Source organism: Aotus nancymaae, unplaced genomic scaffold (genome assembly GCF_030222135.1).
Source record: "Aotus nancymaae isolate 86718 unplaced genomic scaffold, 86718_ANA_hifiasm-v0.15.2.pri h1tg000014l, whole genome shotgun sequence".
NCBI lineage: Eukaryota > Metazoa > Chordata > Mammalia > Primates > Aotidae > Aotus > Aotus nancymaae.
The window spans coordinates 55405293-55431842 of record NW_026988425.1 but is presented as its reverse complement, the minus strand read 5'-3'; the positions used below and the strand labels follow the sequence as shown (position 1 = coordinate 55431842).

At 37.7% G+C, this 26550-nt stretch overlaps 1 protein-coding gene and 1 pseudogene across 1 annotated transcript in view; both read right to left on the bottom strand.

Annotated features, from left to right (window-relative positions):
- ZSWIM6 (zinc finger SWIM-type containing 6) overlaps positions 1 to 26550 on the bottom strand; it is a 217752-nt gene that overhangs the window by 186674 nt on the left and 4528 nt on the right. The window lies entirely within an intron of this gene.
- Positions 15095 to 17146, bottom strand: LOC105723982 (ATP-dependent RNA helicase DDX25-like; annotated as a pseudogene).

The window sequence follows — 26550 nt, the reverse complement described above, 5'->3', positions numbered from 1 at the left end:
TGGAGATGTCCCAAAGCTTTACCCTGAGCTCCTGTCATTAGAAGCCACAGCTTCTAATCTTCTGGGCCGCAGCCTCAGTTGGAGGTAAGGAGGTTTCCTGGAAACATACATGAAAATCTAGTATCATGACTACTTTAAATGTCTTTGTCTATTTCTAACTTCTTACAAATAACCTGTCAGTATTCTTGGTCTTAATAAAACAGAACATTTCTGTAGTGGGATGGTAACTTCCTTTTTCAATATTTACTTAAAAAAGAGGCAACTACTGCCCAGGACAATCAGTACATTATAGAATCAGGATGATGATACTGAAATGGGCCTTTAAAATTATCTTGCCAAGTTCTCTCATTTAGCAGATAAGAAACTGCAGCTTTTCCCACGTGATCCAGAGGAAAGAACCTGGCTGTCAGAAGCAGTCAGATGAGAGTTTCAATCCCAGTTCTACTACTTGTTCATCACACAAAGTCAGTTGCTCCATTTGTAAAATAAAGGTAGCTACCAATTTCACACAGGAAAATTAAAAGGAAGCAATGTGTTTAAAGCACTTAGCACAGTGCTGGTACATGGTAGGTAATCAAAAGTTAAGACCTTCTCCTTCAGCTCAAGGAAAAGTCCACATTGGAACCTACTACTACCACTTCTCTGTGACTTTATCAGCGCACCCCCTCCGCCACCGCCGCCACACATACACACACACACACACACACACACACACACACAAGGAAAAAGACCACAAGAATTATGTTTTTGATCTTTTTATTGGTCCTGATTTAAATATAAAATTAAGGGGCTTCTTATAACACACCCAAATTCAAACTCAATCCAAAAGTTGGCAATGGTTTAAGGAACGGGAAGAGAAAGAAGAAAACCAAGGAGCCTCAGTGAGACAAGGGGAAAACAAGCAAGTCTAACATCACAGAAGTCAAGGTTGGAATTCCATATAAATGATTACTGATATCAAAAGCCAGGAAAAGATCAAAGAGAAAATGTAGCTGAAATTACCCATTGCATTCGCTATAAAATCAGTGGTGACCTTGAAGAGGGATGTTCCAGAGGTGAGGGTAAAAAACTAAAGCCAGTAGCAGAAATCAAAATAAAACTAAGTGCTAGATAAGCAAAATCAATAGAAATAGCCACTCATTTGAAGTGCTCAGCAATAAGGAGACAAATCTAAGAATTATCATATGTGGAGGCAAGATCAAAGAGTGGGAGATGCCAGGTGCGGTGGCTCACACCCATAATCCCAGCACTTTGGGAGGCCGAGGCGGGTGGATCACGAGGTCAAGAGATCGAGACCATCCTGGTCAACATGGTAAAACCCCGTCTCTACTAAAAATACAAAAAATTAGCTGGGCATGGTGGCGCATGCCTGTAATCCCAGCTACTCAGGAGGTTGAGGCAGGAGAATTGCCTGAACCCAGGAGGCAGAGGTTGCGGTGAGCCAAGATCGCGCCATTGCACTCCAGCCTGGGTACCAAGAGCGAAACTCTCTCTCAAAAAAAAAAAAAGAGTGGGAGATAAGAGCACAGGCTCTGAAATCGGACTGCTCAGATTCACACCCTAACTCTACCAAGCAGTAGCTATGTAACCTTAGGAGAACTACTTACCTTCTCCATGCCTGTTTCCACATCTGTAAAGCAAGCTTAAAAACTCATTTTATTTTCAAAACAACTATAGGAAGTAGGTGCCATCAGTTAGTGTCCAGTCAGGAAAATGGGAAAAAAAACACACACACACCAAAAACCAACCATTACATAGATATCTTAAGCAGAGAAAATTTTAATGCAAGGTGTTGGTTATAGTGATATTGGTTACAGATACTTGGTTATAGATACTTGCTCTGCCAGTTATTTTTCTGTTGGTTCTCAACTCTTCTCTGTATTACAAAGCACCAGAAGTCTATAAACAATAATTTCCAAACTCCCCTGTCAACTTGCTTATATTTGGGATCCACCCATGGGAAACACTGGCAAGAGACTGTAAGGTAAGAAAAAGAAAAGGCCTTTTTTGCTTGCTAGTTCTAGTGATACTTCCAACAGCAGGAAGACAACGGTAGGCTCCATCATCATCTGTGGTGGCTCCAAAACAGCAGAACCAATGAAGATCTCCAGTAGACCTGCAGAGCATGTACTTTACGCAGTAGTGGACACCTGATACTTGGTAACATCCTCTTCTCGTTTTTACTCATTCAACTATCAGCACACACACACACACACACAACTTTTTCTCTCTTTTGCTTTTCTGATCCAACATCACTCTCCTAAAACACATTTTTTTTCTGTTTCTCCAGTCCTTTCAACATCACTATAACCAATACCCTGCATTAAATCTTTTATATATACATATATATATATTTTTTAATTGCATTTTAGGTTTTGGGGTACATGTGAAGAACATGCAAGATTGTTGCATAGGTATATACATGGCAATGTGGTTTGCTGCCTTCCTCTCCATCACCTATATCTGGCATTTCTCCCCATGTTATCCCTCCCCAACTCCCCACCCCCCGCTGTCCCTCCCCTAGTTCCCCCACACAGACCCCAGTGTGTGATTCTCCCCTTCCTGTGTCCATGTGTTCTCATCGTTCAACACCCACCTATGAGCGAGAACATGCGGTGTTTGATTTTCTGTTCTTGTGTCAGTTTGCTGAGAATGATGGTTTCCAGGTTCATCCATATCTCTACAAAGGACACAAACTCATCGTTTTTTATGGCTGCATAATATTCCATGGTGTACATGTGCCACATTTTCCCTGGCTAGTCTATCATCGATGGGCATTTGGGTTGGTTCGAAGTCTTTGCTATTGTAAACAGTGCTGCAATGAACATTTGTGTGCATGCGTCCTTATAATAGAATGGTTGGGTTTTGGCGTGGTTTTTTTTTCCATTTTCCTGACTGGATACTAATTGACACCACCTACTTTTTATAGTTGTTTTGAAAATAAAGTGAGTTTAGAAAATAAAAGTTTTAGATCACTATCTGGTCCCTAGAAAGCACTTTCTCAATATTAACAATTGTTGCTCTTCAAGCATCAAATCCTCATCTAAAATAGAGTCCCTTGTCCCCCATATAGAATCTAATTCTGGAAACAGTCCCATCATCCTCTCCCTCACCCAAGCTCCAAATCTGAGGTGATTTTTGTCACACCATAAGCAAAATCTGTGAGTTCCCTCTTTACCAAGTCCACCCATCTTTATTCACCAGGTGTAAGCCTTTAACTAGCCTGCATCAAGGCCCTCTCCTCCCCAGGGATCTCTCCGCTGGCAAGCTCCAGATCATTCTACAGATGCCCTAGAATAATTTTTCAAAGGGAGGGGGGTCAGATCACATCATTCCCCACATAAAAACTATCACTGGTGACCAAGGTTACAAGTCCATTCAGCCACATAAGAGCCTTCCTGAACCCCTGCCTTCTTTCTTAACAGTTCTCACTGTATCTGCCTCCTATTCGCATTCTCAAATCCTCCAATCACATGAGCACTCCCTGGCATTCCCAAACTCCCCTTGCCCTTTGGTCCCTCCATATCTAGATGGAATGCCTTCTGGGATCCACCCCCACTGCAGAGCCTTTGTTAGATCCTTTCCATCTCAATCAGAACTAACCTCTCTTATTCTTTAGCATTTCACCAAACCATCACTATCATAATTTACCACTATGTGTGTTATACGTATTGCACTCCTAATGAGACTAAGGTTCATTACACCTGAAATGTCCTCTATACAGCAGAGCTTCCCCATATCAGAGATTAAAATTCCAAGACAGCAATACCTCAGCTGTTGAGCCAGCCAAGGCCAGTGGTGTCCAATCACCAGCCTGTTAGCGGCTTATCTACAATTAGAAATCGCCTCCTACCCCAGTAGAGTACAAATTATTTTCTGTGTGCTATGATGTAAGAGAGACTGGGAAGCACTGCTCTATAGCATCTGGCTCAGCACCTTAAACACAAAACAACAGCACTGGTCTTCCTCCAGAGTTGAAGAAATGAAAAGAACTCCTTCTCCATTTCCAAATTTTTACTAGCAGCATTTCCTTGTACTTGTAAAAACCCTCAAGTAAAACCATACCAGTTCCTCACCTATTTACAATTTTCTTAATTTTTGGAATGTGAATAAAAGAAAGTTAATAAATAAAAACACGGATCTTTTAAATATAACAAGACTATATATTTCAGACTCATTTGTATTCATTAATATTAGATTTTATTTTGGACCATTTAATACATAACTGGATTCTAAGACGGTCAACTGGAATTCAGAACAGTTACCTATCAAGGGGGAAAATTGTGGTTAGCTTCTTAGGCTTCCATTTCTTATAAATACTTTAGAACAATACTGCTTCAAATAATAGCAGTTAAATACTGCTGCCTGGGAAAAAACATTAACTTAAAAGAATGAGGAAATACATGATATATTTGCAGAGATTTGGGGGAATCTCAGGACCCTTTCAAGGACTTAAAAAGCTCAAGACATTATTTCTAACTTCAAAACTCTACAAGCTGCATTTTCCTTGTTACAGGGCTATCACTGTAGTAATTTCTATCAGCCATATATAATCACAGTTGTAACAATAAAAAAGAACAGAAAAAAAAAAGAGAACACCGAAAAATTAGAGGGGGGCAGGAAATAACTGGAGGCAAAAGGACATACAAAATGGGGGAATTTCATTTTAAGCAATAAATGAGAAGCGAGATATGAAAAGAAAAACATCCAGGATGTTCCAGGAAAAGTTGTCAAAAATTGAGGCGGCAACTTTCCCATGTCTGCCCTAAGATCGCGATAACAACCAAGGGCAGCTTGGTAACTCATCAACTAGGAAGAGTAGGGTTAAAACAGGTCCTGGAGTAAACAGGAAATTTTTTTAAAAATCCTTCAAAGGTATAAGATAATGTTTCCAAATTCACAGACACTTGTGAAGACATTTCCCTAGCCAACAGGGAAATTATAAAAGGATAGTTTAGTTTTCATAAAGCTATGATTATTCCATTAAGAAGACTGTCTTCTATTCTAAGATTATTGTACGGTATTAAAATGCCTTTTAAATTTTTTAAATATATTAGAATATTTTGTTTTAAACTGTAATTACTACATGAGCCAGTTCTGGGTCTGTTTACCCACAGATACACTCTTTGAGAGCTCTGTATCTCAAGGGTGCTGATCACTGTCAGACCCCATTTCTCAGGCTCCTAGATCGGCTGGCTTTTCTCTGGGTTCAGTGTATGAGAGGTACTGGTGGAAAACTGGCAGGTGAGAAAAAGGAAGAATTCACGACATTTCTCCCACTTCTTCCATCTCTTCTTTAGGTAGTGTTTCCAGCCATGGCTGCATTGCTTCCATGGCTCCAGCTCCTACTTCCCCCTACCAAGATGTTCCAGTCTCCTGAGGTGAACCCTGGCTCCTAAACTCCCATAGCCTAACCCTAGTGAGTGTATTAACTTCGTGCTGCTTTAAAAGGCCTCATCATTCTATCTACCTTGCTGATTCAGCTGCATAACCAATCCCCTGCACTGAATTCCTGTTTTAAAAACTTAAGGATGGTTGCTCTTTTCCTGAGTGGACCCTGACCACTACATTAGGCCACTGGTTCTCTATGGTTCTCTGTGTATCAGAATCACCTGGAATGCTTATTAAAACCCAGATGCTGGGCCCCATCTCCAGAGTTTCCCAGTCAATATGTCTAAGTGAAGCCCAAAAATATGTATCTGTAACAAATCACGAAGTGATGACAATGCTACTAAACCAGAGACTACATTTTTAAAAATACTACAAAAAAAAAAAAAATTGACCATCTTATGTTGGTCTGTTTCTTGTTTTTTTTAAATAGCTAATCCAAAAAACACTGCAACTCAAGAAAACCCATACTTCTGTCTTCATACAAAACATATATATATGGAGAAAGAGAGATTTTTTTTGTATGAAGACAGAAGTATGGGGGAGATATATATATATATATATATCTTAAACCTGTAAGACAGACTAGTATAAAAGCCAATGTTTTAAAGGAATGAGGGTTTTCTTATTTTAATTTTCACAGTCAAGTCCAAAGGAATAATTTTTTAAAGTAAATATATTAGGTTGGTGCAAAAGTAACTGCAGTTTTTGCCATTACTTTCAACAATTTCATTAATAGCATTGTATTTTACCAGAAATTAAATCCCAAATATCATAACCAACCAACTGAACTTATATGAAAATAAAATGAATTCTAACTCATATTATTGGAAATAATGCAGCCAACAAAGTCTCAAACCTACAAAATAATCAATTGGCAGACAGTTCTTCTGCCTTAAAATTTTAAGATAAAAAGGAGTCTGAAATAATGTGAAGGGCAACTCAGAGTGTTCTGAAGCTGGACACTGTGGCATGCACCTGTAGTCTCAGCTACTTGGGAGGCTGAGGCAGGAAGATCACTTGAACCCAAGAATTCGGGGCTGCAGTGAGCTATGATCCCACCACCGCATTCCAACTTGGACAACCGAGCAAGACTCCGTCTCTGCCAAAAACACACACACACACGGTGTTTTGAAACTAAACGTTAAGAATCACTATAGTGTTTAGATTTATGCTGGCAAAAAGTTAAAATCAAGTATGTAATCAAATCATAGCTGAATTCTGTTCATGAACAGAACTTATTATGAAACCAAAGGACCTAGAGACTAGCACTAATTGAAAAATAAAACCACTATGTAATTTTAAATTTCATAGTAGTCACATTTTAAAAATTAAAAAGAAACAGGTTAAATTAATTCTAATAACACTTTTAACACAAAATATGATCATTTCAATAAACTGTTCATAATGTTTTACATTCTTTTTATTATACTAAGTCTTCAAAATCTGGTGCATGTGTTACACTTTCAGTAATCTCAATTCCAGCCTGCCACATGGCTACCACATCAGACAGCAAAATTATAGATGAATAGAAATTTGCCAGTCTCTTTACTGAACAGATTGATATTTAGCATAATGGTAGCAGTCTACTATCCTTTTCTACAAATTACTTGTAAATTATATTTTTTAAAAGTTTAAAGCTTTAGATGTATTGTTCTCAGACACTTACAAAACTAAGTTAACATTTTGGCTCCTGCCAACTAATATTGTGTGTGTGTATGTATATACATACATATATATATTCTAATACATATATATTCTAATATAATTACATATGTATATATGTATATATGTATGTATATATATTCTATTCTATTTATTTTTATTTTTATTTTTTAAAGCCTCTTGATCGCATTGTAGACAGGTAACCTACATCACTTAGCTACAGCAATACCATTACTGCTATTTCACTTGTAGTCTAAAAGCCAGTGGCATCCCAACTTGACTTTCTTTAGCCCAAAGGAAGACCCAGTAGGCACTGCAGGCCTCCACTGGTACCCAGGCTAACGAATTCTCATCTCCTTGGCTTGAGAACAGAAAGCTAAGTCCTAACTACCAAGCTAAATCCTCAAGCTGATGTATCTGGTCCTTTGACAAGAGAAACTGATATAACCCCATCACTTTGCACAATTCAACAGCAGCACAGCTACTCAATGGGGCTAGTAGAATTGTGATAAACAAAAAATATCAGTCACATTTTTAATGTGATTAAAATAATACTTTAATACTGAATTAAAAACAGAAAGAACAAATCAGCTTGAGATACCTTTAATTCTTCATGATCTGTAAATAAGACCAGACAGATTACAAAAATTAAAACTCTAAGTAGACTACAAAATAGTTTTTACTTTTAGTAGAAAGTAAAACAAAGTACAACATATATTGCCATAATACAAATGATGATCAAAATGGAGTCTAAGAACGGAATACCTAACAAGTCACTGAATATAGAGGCAGACTGTAAGTCATAAAATGGTGCTTTGAGAAACTCCCTCAACTGTCCTTAATATTCAAAATCAAGGGTATAAAAATGGTTTACTCTAGAATCAAGCGATGTATGAATTTAAATGAGACTCTAAAGAAATGCAGGGTGATTGAAAAGGAGCCTCTAACGTCAAACAATTTCTGAGCCCCTCAAAAATAATGGACTGTTCCTTCACTTATCAGAAAGTGGGTTTTCTTTTGCACATAAAACTCTTGCCATAAGCATAAATGTACTTGTCTGTATGTGCAAGAGTAATGAGATAATTACATATCTTTGGGGCTTAAATACATCTGGTGTCACGTCACACCTAAGGCATACAGTTACTTCATTTTGAACCATTCACTCCAGAGAGTAATTATTCATCCCATAACTTGGTCATAAAATGCAGAGCTTACTCAGTATTTCAGCAATTGTATAGCATAGGTGGATTCTTACATGGTACTTCTATAAATCAAGACAACCAAAACATGTACCTTAATAAGTTAAAGTGCTAAAATTACGGTGAGTTATATAGACTTCCTAAGCTTTTAACTTGTGACCAGTCTACATAGAAAGCTACAAATGCTACAGGCAGATTCGGCTATGGAATAAAGTTGAACACACCAGCAGTTCACTAATTTGAGCAGGGGGTATGATGGCAGCAGGAATGAGGTCACAAGAAGGCACAAAAACATTTAAAAAAGTAATCCTGGGTGCTGCCTGGAAAGAATCTTTTCTCATCAGCAAACAGAAGAGTTTCCTAAAAACGAAGGGGGGAAAGGACACTCCAAGGCTTGCTCTAAGAGTTAGGTCTTTAGGATATAATTTGGAGTAAGAGAATGTCCTTAGCATATGCTGAATCTATCTACAGGGCTGCCAAAACAATCCACAAGAACTCAAAGTTGTGCCTTCCAGTAACTATGGTATATGCACCTCTCCTGCCTCATGCAGCTTGTTATATTAATCTTCTCTCTCTGAAGTATGTCCCACATGCCCCAAGTCTCCCACTAAAATCAAGAAACCACCAAAGAGAAAATGGTAATTGTTTCAAGCCCAAGTATTCATGTCAATAAATGTCGTGATTGAAATTGTTTTTAAAGGTCCAACAAAGAAAGTCACCCTCAACTGGGTGTAGTATCAGCTCCAAGGAGTAAGAATGTACTACATCATGGATGGGTTATATATCCATTACTACTACCAAGGAGAAAAAAATAGAACATAAACATTCAGAAGCCAAGGAGAAAAGAATAAAACATATACATTCAGAAGTAGTGAAACACTCCTCAAAAAGGTCAGGCCACTAAATTTGAACGGCATCACAGACCAAGGAGGACTGTCAGTGACACGTGCAAAAAGACAAGCTGTCTCTAGCAACAATTGGAAAACATGATCCCTTTTTCTCTCATGATCGCTAAAACATGAGAGGCCTAGGTGTCCAGGTCTAGAACAGACTGCCTGGATGCCCTGACAAGTGACTTACCATCTCATATTTGTTCCCTCAACCCTGGAATGAGAATACGTTCTCCTCAAAGTTGTTATGAGAGCTAGAAATTATGCTTGCAAAGCACAGAATTGGTACTACTCAAAAGGTGGTCAATATTATGAGCTGTAACAATATAAAATGGAAAATAAATGTTTCAAATGAGAGTTCATTCCAATCCTCATCCCAAACAAGATACTGAAAAAGCTTCAAGTTTCTCTAAGACCACTTTGAAACAGAAATGACTTTATTTGGAAGATCATTCTACCCTGCTACTTATGTTTATTAACTTGAGGAAGCAAACATTAAAATGATGAAAAAAACTGAAAAAAAAGGCTCAAGCATAAGAATATACAGATCAATAAGGGGAAAAAGGGCCAAGCACGGTGGCTCACATCTGTAATCCGAGCACTTTGGGAGACCAAGGAAGGCAGATCACAAGGTCAGGAGTTCGAGACCCTGGCCAATATGATGAAACCTCATCTCTACTAAAAATACAAAAATTAGCTGGGTGTAGTGGCGTGCATCTGTAGTCCCAGCTACTCTGGAGGCCCAGGCAGAAGAATCGCTTGAACCAGGGAAATGGAGGTTGCAGTGAGCCAAGATCACACCACTGCACTCCAGCCTGGGTGACAGAGCGAGACTCCGTCTCAAAAAAAAAAAATGTTCAGGCAGACTTGCTATGGCCCACAGTGACCCCGCACATGAGCTCCAACATCAGGGCCATGACCAAACACAGCTGCTCATCCAAGAGAACTGAGAAGACAGGACAGAAAAAGACAATTGACCTATGCATATGATCAAAAGGGAGTCTCCTGCTCTAACTACACACCCACTACCCTCTTGCAATCTTTGGCTGCAAACAGGACTGTTGGTTTTTTCCGGTAATACGTGCCCAACTGACTGTATAGCCTATGTCATATAAATCCACATTCTAAGACAACTGACCTTGATAAAGTACTTACTGTAATTAAAACAGCAGCATACAGTTTCTCAAACTCAGGGTCTAAGAAACTGCCTCTAACCATAAAGGTGAATGCAAGTGTACCTTTGGGGAATTTGGGAGTGGCCCAAAGTAGCCAAAAACACAAAACTAGGCTCTATTTTTCAAACTGGCATATTCTTTGTGTGATGGCATGGAGCAATATAGATAGATGGAACCTATAAAAGTAGTGCCGCCTCCTGGAGAGTATGAAAATATTCCCAAAGTAAAAACCACTTCCTTCATCCATTTATTCAACAAACTTTTATTGTGAGATAACTATGTGCAAATGGTTGTACTGATAGCCATGGATACAAACACATGTACACATACGTATTCACAAACATATTTACAGTTTCTGTCCTCCTGGAGCTTACAATCTTATGGGGGAGGACAATCCAAAAAAGGAAAAATCACACAAAAAACTGATTAGAGTTACAAAGGAGGTAATTTTTTGCCAGGATAGTTCTCTGAGCCAAGATGACAATTAGGGCATGAACCAAGCACAGAAGAGCATTCCAGACAGAAAAAAGAACATGGGCAAAGGCAGGTGACAGGGCAACTTGGACACATCTGAAAGGCAAGGGAGAACACTATGCAGAAGGTGGCTGAGGGTCAATGCTAGACCATGCTGGGCCTTTACACCCATGAATGACTTCAGGCCTCTGAGCAAAGGGAAGCCACCAAAGGTTCTGCACAGGGTAGGTATGGACAACACCATCCTGGCTGCAATACAGATTCTAAGAGCTGAGGCCTATCTGTCCAAAGTTTGCAAGCTGATTAACACTGTTATACATACACAAAGTCCACTCTTACACATGCATGTGTATACAAACATAGCACATAAAAATTTTTAATAGAGCTCTACGGTACATATTAGAAGTGCAGAAAGGCCACTAACAGGTCAGAAAGGGGGAAAATGCACGATGTGATTACTAATCCAGTCTAAACTTCACTGAAAATATTAAACTTTGGATAGAAAAAATGGAATGTGGAATAAGCAGTCTGGGTCATATTACCACAGTTTTCCAAGACAAGGACTTGTGAAGATACCCAAAAATACAATTGAAAGAAAACACAAGTAAGATTTCAGTTCATAATAAGCCCTGAAAATTTCATTTGAAACTATTTTTCTGAATACTTTATATGTAAATCTTTAAATTGGGGAAAATGCTAACCAATTCTTTTCATTTATTAATGAAAGTTTCCAAAAGAAGGGAATGTAGATCTTAGTACAGTCATTCGACATAAGAAACTCAGAAACATAAATCTAAAATTTGTTCTATCTTCTTCCATCCTCCACTTCCCATGGTACATATTCGGGGAAGCCTGGAAACTAAACCCTAAGTGATGAGGTCAATCCACAACTGTCTATCCTATACATGAATAATATAGAATTGATTTTAGCTATCCCCTTTCCATTTTCAGGAGAATTCTAGAGTTCTAAGTGAAGACAAAATTCATCAGTCACTAGGGTCAAAAACAAGGGAGAAATTAAGGCATTAAGGCATGACACACTTTAATGAATAATACATGCTCTGTTTAGTTGCACTAGATCGGGCAATGATAAACTATTAACAAAAATAAATCTGTGGATAGAGAAATTTGTGTTTTAATGGTAATTAGATTTTTTAAAACAAGGTTTCCTTTCTCTAATTATGAAATCAATATATAATGATTACAGGGTTTTTGAAAAATACAGAAAACTAGAAGAAAATAATAAATGAAGAAAATTAGGTAAAACTGAAGCAATGCGTAACAATGTAATCCCTTTTGTGTACTATTTAGAATTCAAATACTTTCATGTATTCCCATGTGAGGCTCTTAGCAGCTTCATGACAGAGGTATAATTAGTCCTATTTTCTAAGGACTTGAGCAAGTTCAGAGCCAGTAGGTGTCCTGCATAGAGACACGCAGATGGTAAGACAAGACCCAACAAAAAGGACTCTAGCCTCCTAATGGCTCAGATATCTTCTCCAAGCTCCTATGTGATTAACAAATGATATATTATGCCAGTGGCTAACTGGGAGTACCTAAAATGAGCAGTACCTGTGAACATTAATCTGAGAAAATGTACAAACAGAACTGTACTAATACAAACATATGCTAAAGAAAATACAACCTTGAATAAGAATATAAAATTTTCCTATCTTTAAATTGGAAAAAAAAAAAAAAAAAAAACTCAGGGATGGTGACATCAAACCCATGGAGACTGAGAATCTCTTAACTGCTTCCTTTTGTTCTGAATAGCCCAAACAGAAATCATGTATTTCCTCTTTGAAAGAGACTGAGGAGAGCCCACTCATCAAGAGCAGAAATAAGCCCAAGGTCACCTTTCAATCCCAAAAACATACCCATCTTCCCTCTCTTATTCTCCCTACACACAGAAGAGCACATAGGGCATAATTCTAAACTGATTTATATCCTGCCCTCTTCCTTTTGAAAAACAAGATGTATGGCTAGGGTAACCACAGACTTTATTATCCAAACTGGAGCACTTCTACCAGTGAAAGAGGTGACTGTCTAGGAAAAGAGACATAAGCCAAGATTGACTGGACAAATAGGAACAGGTGGTCACCCAGTATCTGGATAACTCATCCCTCTCAGGGACCAAGCACTCAGAGTATAGCCCTATTGCTAAATTATTGTTCAAAAAAGTGCTCTGGTGTACCCCATTTTATGCAAATTGAGTCTTAACCAAATTCTACCTCAAGAGAAAATCATCAGCGTTTTGGAGACCAGTTCAATAAACCATTCCTATTAATTAGCCAACGTCTTTTCACAATGTATAAGATCTCGTGGGATGTTCTGAAGTTATATATGTGTTTTTGCATGTCTTCTGTGACGGGGAGAGTTTTTTTTTTAAGATGGAGTCTCACTCTGTCGCCAAGCTGGAGTACAGTGGCGCAATTTCGGCTCACTACAACCTCCACCTTCTGGGTTCAAGTAATTCTCATACCTCAGCTTCCCAAGTAGCTGGGATTACAGGCACCCATCACCATGCCCAGCTAACTTTTTTGTATTTTTAGTAGAGACGGGGTTTCACTATGTTGGCCAGGATGGTCTTGATCTCCTGACCTCATGATCCGCCTGCCTCAGCCTCCCAAAGTGCTAGGATTACAGGTGTGAGCCACCGCGCCCAGCCAGAGGGGGAAAGTTTTTAAAAACTAAATTTAGTTATACCGATTTCCTTTAAAAATGAAGTATCAAATAGAAGAAAAAGGCAATCTCTTAATCCCACAAAGGCATTTATAATTATTTTTCTACATAACCCAAAGGTACTGTTCTGTACAGAAATATGCAAGTTACTTTCTGTTTAGATGTTGGAGTCATCTAATAAATAAATTGCTTTCAGAATAGCTTTTGGGATGATGCTACTATTAGTCAACAAGCTTAAAGAAAGGTCCCTTCAAATGAGAAGGAAAAAAAAGAAACCCAAACAGTATTTGAAGAAATATATTGATGACAAACCCAGTACTGAAAACCAGCCTACTTATCCAGAGGTCATATTCCTATTCACCTTCCTAAAATACTAAGAAACAGCAATTCAGATTCAGAAAATCAAATAGAAATTAGAAACTGGTGCTATTTTTTTCAATTAAGAGAATTTCATGCAGACACCCACAGGACTGGCATATAATCTAAGACTATCATTCATTCAAGTGACATTTCAATGTCTACTATGCTTATAATGCCCTGGCACTGTTAATACAGTAGTTGGCTGTTCTAGATTTTAAATATGCCATTTTTTTTTCAAACTAGCAGCTTCATCTTTCACTCCAAAAAGAGACTTTGTATTTAAATGCTCTGTAATTCTGATCCCTCCCAAAAAAAAGACTAGAAATATCTGCTACACAATGATAAATTCAAAATGACTACTCCGAAACAGTGTACAGCAGAGTAGTTTTACATCTGTTAGCACTCCAAATTTTGATTCAATTTGATTAGCTCACTGATGCTTCCTCCATCAATGATGCTTAGATATCTACAATCCTACAAAGGATATTCTGATTTCTCATAAAAACAAATTGTCCCTAATTTTCTCCAATTTTTACATTAAGGATGAGTTCCACAGTTGTGTTTCAAATTTGGAAAAGACCATGAATCAGGGGAGGGTCAGTCTCCACAACAATCCCTTACAGAATTCTGAAGGTCTACCCACTTCACAGAATGCCTCTCAATCTAGAAAAGAAGCTAGATTTACAGATTTCTAAGAGGAAACAGTAGGACTCTAAGACACAGAATGTTTTAGAATTATTAAGGCTTCGTGAAAGAGTTGGGTTCAAAGCTCAGTTCTAAGATGAGGGAAACAAAAGAAGAGGAGAAAATTAATTGTTGCACAATTGTAAAGGATCAAAGAGGAAAATAGCAATTCATGGAGTAAATTTTTAGACTAGCAGTTTAAAAATGTGATAGTCAATAAATCCCTAAATGACCCTAAAACAGACTGTCATATACTGAACTTTTACAGATTACATTCTAAATTGTAATGTTTCCTATCTTTAATAGGAAGTATGAAGGGGAAAAATCAAGAAGTAAAAAGTTCTTATACAAGAACATTAAATAAGCAACACAGTGAAGTATAAATATCTGAATGGAGGTAGGGGTGAGAACTTTCTATATCTAAACATTGCTACATGAATTTTTTGTGTTTTTCAGAGCTTAATCCACCATAGCTTAACCCACTACCAACAAGACTCCATCACACATATGCTATTTTAAAAATACAAACTATATTCTTTTTAAATCTTGCTTTTTTTAATTCAAAATGATCACATGCTTAACATCAACTTGGTTTCAAAAAGACTTCAGGTCTTACAACTAAGGATACTATGACACTTATCTTGCCATTCGTGAGTGTCACATTGAAAAAGTGTCAACATAAAAAACTATCTTCGAAACTCACCAGGACATGCTATCATAAATTAGAATATTCTCACAAACAATACAGTTTTCTCTTCAATATTCAATCTTTTCCATTTCTTCCATGTCTTTATGGTTCAGCTACTTAAAGCTACAGTGGTCCTGGATTTTCATAAGTACACACAGCTTATTTGCTTCAATAATGTTGTAGGTGAGGTCTTTTTTTCCTAAAGCTGTTCTGTCCACCCTACGCACCGGAGGTAGGTCTCGAAGTCTGGCTCCTCTGCCTGGTTTAGAGGGACATCAAAGTTCACAATGGTGACTTGCTTCACATCAATTCCTCCAGTGCAAACACTGGTTGTTATGAGAACCTTCTTATTCTGAAACTTCTGAATGATGGATACTCACTGCTCCATGGTCAGCTCTCCACTTAACAAAAAGACACCTGGTGGCCAGCCTATATCACCTCCACCGTCAACCACTTGGCATTTTGATGAGTCTGCCAGAAGATGATGGCCTGACCAATGATGATGCCACCATATATGTTGCATAGAGCTTGGTATTTGTCTTTCCTGTTCTTGCACAACACGTAATACCGCCAGATGTTGTTCAGGGTCAGCTCCTCTTTGTGTAACTTGGTAATTTAGGGATAAGTACGATTCACTCAGCAAAATGCCACACAGAGTAGCTATGAGCTATTGAAACAAATTCAGACCTCATTACATGAGTAAATTTTGAATAAACTCATAGTTACTAGCTATTATATCACCAGTTGTTGTCTAACATATCTAAAATATAAACTATGAATTTTTGTTTTTAGACAAAGTCTCGCTCTGCCACCAGGCTGGAGTGCAGTGGCGCAATCTCGGATCACTGCAATCTCCGCCTCCCAGGTTCAAGCGATTCTCCCACCTCAGCCTCCTGAGCAGCTGAGACCACAGGCACGAGCCACCATGCCCAGCTAATTTCTGCACCTCTAGTAGATGCAGGGTTTCACCATGATGGGCAGAAGAGTCTTGACCTCTAAATCTCATGATCCGCCCACCTCGGCCTCCCAAAGTGCTAGGATTGCAGATGTGAGCCACCATGCCAGGCCCAAACTAAGAAAATCTTTAATAAAAATAGTGAAAAACCTTGAATTAAACTTGAATCTGTACTTTTCTAAAAAATCCATTTTAAAATAAAAATATTTTGCTACAAATTATTAAAATGAATAGTGTTTCTTAAAGGCTTTTTCCCCCACTGTAGTAGTCATTATTGAAGCAAAAATGCAACACAATCCAGGCCTTTGGAATTTGCTATTTATGAAACAGTTTAAACAAAATGCCTTTTTAATACGTTGCTAAGAGAGATCCATGAAAACTGCAAAGAAACTGCTCCGACAAGTTCTAATAAGGAAAGTCATCTGAGCGCTTTGCTTATAAGAACTCTAAACAGTGCTAATCAAACTACCTACTGGGCTTTGGTTTTAATAAGGCATGTTAAGCTGGAGCTCACATCATTTACACAACTCACCTAAACAAAACATAAATAGCATTAAGGATACACAAGGTAGTCACTTACGTACTAACATCTAGTAGTTTACAATGTTCTATGCATCACATTAAATTATACATATATACATATCTAGAGAGATACATTGATATCAATAGGTCAACTGACAATCTATCTCCAAGCTGCTTTTGAAATATCTACTCTTTTAACTGCAGAAAGATACTCTATTGTATGATTACTACACTACGATATAGTTCAATAAACTTGATATTCTATCCCCAAAATATTCACTATATTTCCTAATAATTCAGCAACTACCCAAGTTGCTCTCATCTAAAATATAAGAAGCTGTGAGATAAGAATGTGTACAGGCGCGGTGGCTCATGCCTGTAATCCCAACACTTTGGAAGGCCGAGATGGGTGAATCACCTGAGGTCAGGAGTTTGAGACCAGCTTGGCCAACATGGTGAAACCTCGTCTCTACTAAAAAAAATAGAGACGAGGTTAACTTTTAGTTATCCTAAAAATTAGTCAGGCATGGTGACAGACGCCTGTAATCCCAGCTACTCAGGAGGCTGAGGCAGGAAAATCACCTGAACCCAGGAGGCAGAGGTTGCAGTGAGCGGAGATCGTGCTGTCTGGGCCACAGAGCAAGACTCCATCAAAAACAAACAAACAAAGAGAGAGAGAGAGAGAGAGAGAGAGAGAAAGAAAGATGTAAGAATGTAAATAAACTCTAAAACATCTGCCTTCTGTAGGATACTAGACCACGCTCATCCACGTTTCACTAAATCTCTCCACTTAAGCTTTCTTATCTCCATAAAAGTAAATTCAGCAGAATTCATCCAATTATTACCTTAAAGAAAATCAATTTGATTCTATTTCTAGTTATTCTGGCCAACTATTTTGTGTTACCTTAAGAAGGGTGTCAGATCAATGCACTACTAAACATTATCCTGTCATCCAATGGATTTAAGTACATTATACCGCTACTCATTGAATAAGTGAATAATCATCAGTGTTTCTATTTATATTCAGTGCAGCCCATGGTACACCACAAATCATCCCCAACAAGCCCTCAGCTTTTCTATGTACCTTTATAGAAAGAAAACAAATACTACTCTTCTTACGGAAGTCCCTTCCAAAGATAAATTCACCTTGTGATATTTTTCTTTCCAAAATTACTCAAGAATACAACATATCTTTCATTATGAGTGCAACAGATAGTCAAGTTCTTAAATTCATATATGCATCCAAAAACTTTAAACTCAGTTTGCAAATACAATCTACATAATACTGGCTCTGGATTGTATAGACTCTAGACCCAGATACTAATATTTCAACTAAAACCTAGCTGCTCCCTACAAAAATGAATAGTAAGTTTTAGTTAAACATATTACTAGAGTATTAACCAAATCTAAAAACACACAAATGAGTTAGTCAAGAGAACACTGATAACTGCAGAAAAAACAGTATGTGTTTCTTTTTAATGTCTGATGGCACCTATAACTATATAAACCAATTCAGACTCCACAACTTCAACAGCTACAGCAATTTTAAAGATGCCCAAGGCATAGTAAATAAATCAAGCAAATTTCCCACCTCTTGGTGGCACCACAAATTGAAAAGTATTCAACGGGACTACATGTCTGACAAGACAATTCTTAAATCTTTCTCCTACCTAAAATAAACTATATGTTACATGTTCCAAGATTTATGTATGACTACTATTAAAAATCAATCACTTCTAAAAACATGTACATTCTATTTCAAAAAAATAAAAGCAAATGGAGTACCACACCACAGAATATGTCTGAAATTTAGTTTTGTTTGATAACTAAAAGTTAAGTTTTTGACATTTGTGAGCAGTCCCACAACAGGCTGGCCCTGTGCCATCATGGCCTAGTGCCAGCCTGATGTAGAGCCATGCTAAAAATAGCAGCTAAGCAGCAGCTGTAACACATAGGTCCTTCTGACCTCAACTTTATTTCCCTAAAGGGTGACTGGAGGAAGCAGGGGACAACTGGAGGGAATGACAGAAATGGAATATACTCTCAGTAGGTATTACTTACCACTTCTGATGTGTCTTTTTTTCTACCACACACTCCTTTCTCCTCCCTTCCCCCACGCCATCCCCAAAAAAGGAAAGGCTAGATGAAGAGAAGAAAGAAAAGAAGGCAAGGAAAGAGAGAACAAACTGGAGCTGTGAGGCAGGTTGGGTTCAGAGCCTTCCGCACCTGCTGCCCTCAAGTCTCACTTGATTCTACTCTGCCATCATCACAAGGCAGCCATTGGTCATTTCAGTTATCAGCTTCACCACTGTCTAGAGAAAGTATAAACCACAATCCTGAAAAGACAGTCTAGGTTATTGGGTTGAAGGTATATCTGATAAAAATTACACAAACTATATCTGGGGGAAGGAGGAAGAACAACTCTAAAATGGCATCAAGAATACAAATCCTGGCCAGGCCCAGTGACTCACATGTGTAATCTCAACATTCTGGGAGGCGAAAATGGGTGGATCACCTGAGGTCAAGGGATCCAGACCAGCCTGGTCAACATGGTGAAACCCCATCCCTACTAAAAATACAAAAAATTAGCCAGGCATGGTAGCACTTGCCTGTAATCCCATCTTCTCAGGAGGCTGAGGCACAAGAATCACTTGAGCCCAGGAGGCAGAGACTGGAGAGACTGCAGTGAGCTAAGACTGAACCGCTGCACTCCAGCCTGGGTGACAGAGAGAGATGCTGTCTCAAAAAAAAAAAAAAAAAAAAAAAAAAAATACAAAATACAAAGTGCTAAGGATAAGGAGGCTTGTAGAACACTAAAAAACAAAGTCATTAAAGAACAGGGCTAACATATTCAAAAGTTTGCTCACATAAAACAACCAGATTACAAACCTGGTATTTGGGTTTTAGAATCTTATTTTATGACAAGTACTTATAAAAATCATGACCATCTTCTTTGTAGAAATGAGTTAATAGAAAGTAGAAGTAAAGGTTCAGCATGACCAAATACAGTGCCTGCCTTCAACCTCTGCAGGCTTCTACCAACAAAGACCAATAGCCACACCAGAAGAGGCTCCAGGTATGTCCCTTTATACCTAAATTATAGAACCCCTACACAGTACTACACTCATAAAAATGCTGGTCACTGTGAGCAAACATTTAACATGTACAACTTGGCATATACAAAATTCTAATCTGTACTGATGTAATTATGTAAGAGAATTTAAAACCTGCTTTTGTGGACTTATTCTACATGCTATCTTATGTATATTTTCTGCATAAAATCTTCCAACATTAGAGATCTGGCACCAATTAACAATGAAAAATACTTTAAGTAAACAGACTCTTAAATAAGGCAGGAAGAGGGAACCAGTCACCAGAATTTCAAGCACCTTAATTCACTAAATGAGCTTCCAATTTATCTGATCAGCTTATTCAGTTAGTAAGAGTTTAAATGTCCTGACAGGTTCTACTGCATCCTTCCAATTAACATCAGCATTCAGGAATTGCAGATAAAAACTATCTCCTTCCAAGAATGTCAAATCTCTTTACCAGCAACAGGAAATAACATAATTGTAACATTTTAAAAGGACCTTAAAATGAGATATTTAATTTCTCATATATACTTTGAGAACCTAACTTTGCTGCATATATATTAGATCTAACCTGCAAGTTAATTTCTCTTTCATAACTTAACATCTCACGGAAGATGATCAAAATTACCCAACACAACCATCCTCCAAAGCTAGAATTAATTCCTAAAAGACTTGCTTTTAATGTAGTGGTTTTTCAAGTAAAATTTTAAAGTTCTGGAGATTTGCGTAACAAGGTAAATATAGTTAACACTGCTGAACCACACACATAAAAATGGTTAAGATGGTCAATATTATAGTATGTCCGTTTCACCACAACCAAAATTTTTTAAATCCTAATGTGTAAATATTCTGGTAATTTTTAAAGAAATTATCTCAATTTTAAAATCATACCTATGATCACAATTTAAAATCCAGGCCACTGTGAAAAGTCACTCTAGAAAGTAGAAAGAAACTGTAAAGCTAAACCTTCTAGAATAGGTAATGATGACGCATCATGGGCAGTACTGCTTGAGCACCAGCCAAAGGGGCTGTATTTGTCTGGCTCTGCTTTTAACAGCAACAAAAGTTATTTGTACTTTTTTCCCTGTATTTCAGTTTCCTCATCTGTAAAATGGAAACAATAATCGTGCCTAACTCACATGGCTGTTGTTAATACATAAAGTAGATAGTGCAGTATTCGGCACCTGGTTAAGCGTTATGAAAATGTTAGCTGTTAATTACTCTTACTATTAGTAAATGTTGTAGCAGTATTAAGAGTCTCACCATAAATCTCGTCCAGCTGGTTCAGTGAAGAGTTCCCCCAAGTCATACAAAAAGGCTTTAAAGGGTGGGTGTGGTGGCTCACGCCTGTCAACCTAGCACTTCAGGAGGCTGAGGTGGGTGAATCACTTGAGGTCAGAAGTTTGAGACCCACCTGGCCAACATGGTGAAATCCCGTCCCTACTAAAAATACAAAAATTAGCCAGGTATGACAGCACATGCCTGTAATCCCAGCTACTCAGGAGGGTGAGGCAATTGCTTGAACCCAGGAGGCAGAGGCTGCAGCAAGCCAAGATTGTGCCACTACACTCCAGCCTGGACAACAAAGGGAGACTCCATCTCAAAAAAAAAAAAAAGTGACAGAGTACTACAGTTTGGAGGCCACATCATTTTTGTGAAAGAAGTGCATACACATATAGGTATATCCCGAAGGATTATGTATATACTATTTACTGATGAAGGAGGAGGAAGCACATTGACAAAAACAATTATATTTTAAAAACCTGATCAAATGCAAACAATAATGGACAAGTTTCCATATACACACTAAGTAGAGAGCAAACTTCTGTTGTTCTGCATAAGCACTTCAAACTTCCATGAGTTCTTTGTTACATGGGTGTATGTATACTTTCATGTAACAGCAAGTCCTCACTTAATGCCATCAATAGGTTCTTAGAAACTGACTTTAATCAAAATGACATATTAGAAAACCAATTTTATCACAGGCTAATTGACATAGACAGTAATTTCCTATGGCATATTTCTGGTCACAAAAACATCACCAACTTCTAAATAAAGACCAATAGACCTTCAATATTAAACACTGAAATGAATGTGAGATGTACATACATTTAATGATGATTAATATTATGAATTCTTCACCCAGTTATTCCAGTTCAAGGTAGCAGGTGGCCAGAGCATGTCCCAGCACCTCAGAGATAAAGGCAGGAACCCACCCTGGACGAGACACCATCCCATCGCAAGGCACACTCACACACACCCACACTCGTTCAGACTGGGGCCATTTAGACGGAACAATTCGCCTTACATGCACATCTTTGGGATGTAGGAGGAAACCAGAGTACCCAAAGAAAACTCACACAGACATAGGCAGACCATGCAAACTCCATCCAAAATAATGGCACTGGCCAGAATTGACTTTTTTATTTTCTTATCAATGATATAATCAAACAACGTTATTCAAGAACCTGCCGTATAATCACACAGCTGTAATACAGTTTTGTAGTTAGCAAAGATAACTTTTTCTGAACTTTAATCTCATAACATTACTACAATTTCCAAATATCTACAAATGTGTTTTACACTAGCACAAATTGAGCATGCCAGAACCATTACTGTACTTCAGCCATTAGAATTTAGCTTGCAACTAAAATACTATATAGGCATACGTTTGTAACATTCAATAAATGTTAGCCAAATAACCTCTCCAAAGAGTCCAGTTTACATCAAGAATATGCTTGCTTTGATTTCAGAGACTACCAAACTAAGACAGGATCTAATCAGTAGAAAAAGATTCAACACAGCTTTGCCATTTCCTATGTCACTCTAAACAATTTACTCAGCATGTTCAGGCCTCAGTTTTCTTATCAGTAAAATGAGAAAGCTTGGAATTGAAGTTATCTTTTTATCTCTTAAAATCTCCATAGCTCTACTAGTAGATAACAACTATAATGCAAGAGTATTTTATTTACAAAAATGCCTTTCACCTTTCAACATATTTTGTTTTAAGAAGAAATGGAACTGTAAATTGGTACAGAAGGGTCACTGGAATATGCATGTGGTTACAACATTCAAATTATACCTGGGTTAACTTGTCTCCTTTTCTGTTCACCTGTGGACATCATAGCATATATCTTATTTGTAAACATATATACACACACATATATTAGCTGACACAAAATTAGCTAAGCAAATTCTGCAAACATAAAACACTTAGCAGACTCAAGCAACAGTTTACTATCAGCTGAAAGTCAATCTTTCAATCGGCTGAAAGTTTAAAATGACAAGCAATTTTGCACCGCACTGTCTCTAAAGCTTGCTTTAGCTATCTTTCCTAGATGAAAAAAAGTAAGGAAGCGTCCTATTTTTAAAGAACTGAAAACCAAGTACAAAGCATATTCTTAGAGGAACACAGGGCACTGAGCAAAAACTGAAAAGACAAAACCAGGTTTTTATCTAACAGACACACTTTACTTTTGGGATCTGGGTGGGACTCACAAACAAAAAGTCTCTTCGTAAGACCAGACTCAGTAACACTTTTCTCCAAATTATCATTTGATACTGATTTTTCCAAACAAGATGCATTTAAAAGGGGAAACAGCTTGTGGTTTTCAATCTACAGTAATCCCCAAATATTTGCATGTTAAAAAATTAATAAACCACAAAAACTAAATTAGTCTTTTTGTTTTGACAAAGCACTATTTTAAAAATTATATCGGCCGGGCGTGGTGGCTCACGCCTGTAATCCCACAACTTTCAGAGGGCGACACGGGCAGATCACCTGAGGTCAGGAGCTCAAGACCAGCCTGATCAATACAGTGAAACCTGTCTCTACTAAAAATACAAAAAAAAATTAGCAGGATGTGGTGTCGGGCGCCTGTAGTCCCAGCTACTCGGGAGGCTGAGGCAGGAGAATCACTTGAACCCAGGAGGTGGAGGTTGCAGTGAGCTGACATTACACCACTGCACTCCAGCCTGGGTAAGAGCAAGACTCCATCTAAAAAAAAAAAAATACCATGGTAATTTGAAAGGTAACTAAAAATGGTTTTGTGGGTTTCATACCATTTATTACCTTTTTAAAAAGGCCTGTCTATAATCTGCTTTGTTTATAAGACATTTATACTTACCTAAAATCTTTCATTTTTAGGATATTTGTGCTCTTAAATGTAAGAGTTTAAGTCAACAACAATTTACAATCTAAAACAAAAATATACAGCATGGAAGCATGTGGAAATAATACAGATCTAATTATGTGGGTTTTTTTTTTTTTTTTTGAGACAGGGTCTTGGCTCCATTGCCCAGACTAGAGTACAGTGGTACGATCTCGGCTCACTGCAGCCTCCTCTTTCTGGGTTCAGGTGATTCTCCTGCCTCAGCCTCCTAAGTAGCAGGGATTACAGGGGCATGATAGAGATAGGGTTTCACCTTGTTGCCCAGGCTAGTCTCGTGACTTTTCAAAGGGACAACCCTTATAAAAGAAAACATGTCATTCCTACATTGCCATACTGATCACTGAACATATTACTAGCTGAAATCACACATTCTTAATAAACCGTGAATATGAGTGTGAGCAGAAATAGATGCTGGCCTGAATCTTTCCATATGAAACATTTATAGGGTTAGAATTGAGACAGCAATTGATTATCCATTATGAAAAGAAAAGAGGCCCAGAATGAAAATCTTAAAAATCTGTAAGGACATACTTAAGACAATAATGACTTAAACTGTTCAATTAATCGCAATAATTCTTCTATTAAAAGGACATGTTCCACCAGCATCCTGATGTTTCTAAAAAGGAAGGCATCAGTCTCATACCTGCAAAACTGATGAAACTCAATGCAAAGTGGAAAAAAAATGAAGACTGCCTTTTCAATTCAAGGATGTACTTGTAACACAACTGAGTTGCAAGAAATTAAAGACTTTAGAGAGAATGAAAATGTTTGCTTAACCCAAATCCACCATTTTCACCTTCCATTATTGTCATCGTCTCCTCAACATTTTAGATTTTCTCCATGGAGCAATGTTAACCTTCAGAGAACTAACTATGAAAACAAATTCCAAATATTCCTAAAACTGAAAATTGTTCTTTCAGAACAATGGTAAGGACCTATCAGGTACTGAAATACTTTCAAAATCACTTATATAAATCAAACATCTCAACTCACACAAAAGAACAAAAAGTACCTATGTGACTAGTTTCGATATGTATTGTGCATTTTTTTATTAATCAAAAGACAGAAAAAGAGTAGGATCTGACATAAAATTATTCTATATTATTCTAACCTTGAAAATGCATTTAATGAAACATACTACCATCAATAAACAAACATCCAATTTTCGATGTGCATTCAGAATCACCTTTAGATAGTAATCTCTGGTCTGTAAAGAAAAACAAAAATACTCAAAAACAAGTAATTATCTGACAAAAATTTGTGCTCATCTTAATTCTAATAACGTTCTCCTTTTACTCCCTTTTACTGCCACCTCGTCCCAAAAAAAGCACAGAACTTTAAGTTTTGAATCTGAAAAGAGCATAAGAATGTGTTTACCAGAGTGTTAGAGGAATTCTCAGAGATATTCTTTTCTCCCAAAAGTAACTAGGAAAAAAAGGAAAAGGCCATTCCTTTTAAAACTTATCTCCTTCCTTCAGAAGGGGCCTTCACACTCACATACTCAAGCATACACATGCAAACAAACCAAAACAAACAATATAAATTAAAAACTCACGGATAATTTTCGTAAGTTTATTACAAACATACACGCTTCTAGTTTTAAGAAAAACCCAACCATAAAATAAACATAAAGTAAAAAGTAAAAGTCCCCCCAAAACCTTGATCTTTCACTTAACTGCCCTTCCGGAAAATTAACCATACTTCCATGGTTGCTGTGTAGCCTTACAGACATTTTCATGCATCTATACGCAAATCTATCTTTTTTGTTTTAAACACAAATGGCAGCATACTATATGAAGTTTTTGACTTGTTTTTAAATATTCTGGTCATCTTTCCTCATCAGTATATATAAATCTAATTCATCTTTTCATAATTGCATAGTGTTCCATTGAGTATTTAAGCACTTCCTTTCTGCAGAAATTTAGGTTAACACCAGCTTTTCACTCTTGCAAACCACACTGCAATGAGCATCACTATACAGAACATCTTCACATACTAATGTCAATATTATCTATAGGATAAATTCCTTAAAAAGACAGAAAAAGTTGATGCCAAGCAGTAGGGTAGGTAGTATCCTTTTTCCCTATCTCTTCAACCAATTCTGGGTATTATCTTGTTAGTCTTCACCAATGTGGTAGATGAAAATGGCACCTCATTTTTATTTGCATCTCTCTTTTTTTTTTTTTGAGACGGAGTTTCACTCTGCCACCCAGGCTGGACTGCAGTAGCACGATCTCAGCTCACTGCAACCTCTGCCTCCCAGGTTCAGGTGACTCTCCTGCTTCAGCCTCCCGAGTAGCTGGGATTACAGGTGCCGGCAACTGCACCAGCTAATTTTTGTATTTTTAGTGAAGATGAGGTTTCACCATGTAGGCCAGGTTGGTCTCCTACTCCTGACCTCAGGTGATCCACCCGCTTTGACCTACCAAAGTGCTGGGATTACAGGCGTGAGCCACCTTGCCCAGCCTATTTGCATCTCTTTTATGTAAGAGTGAAGATGAGAATGTTTATTGTCCATCTGCATTTCTTCCTCTCTGAAATGTGTTGCCCATTTTCCTACTGGATTAGCCATCTCTCGTCTTGCCAATTTTTATAAGTTTTCTA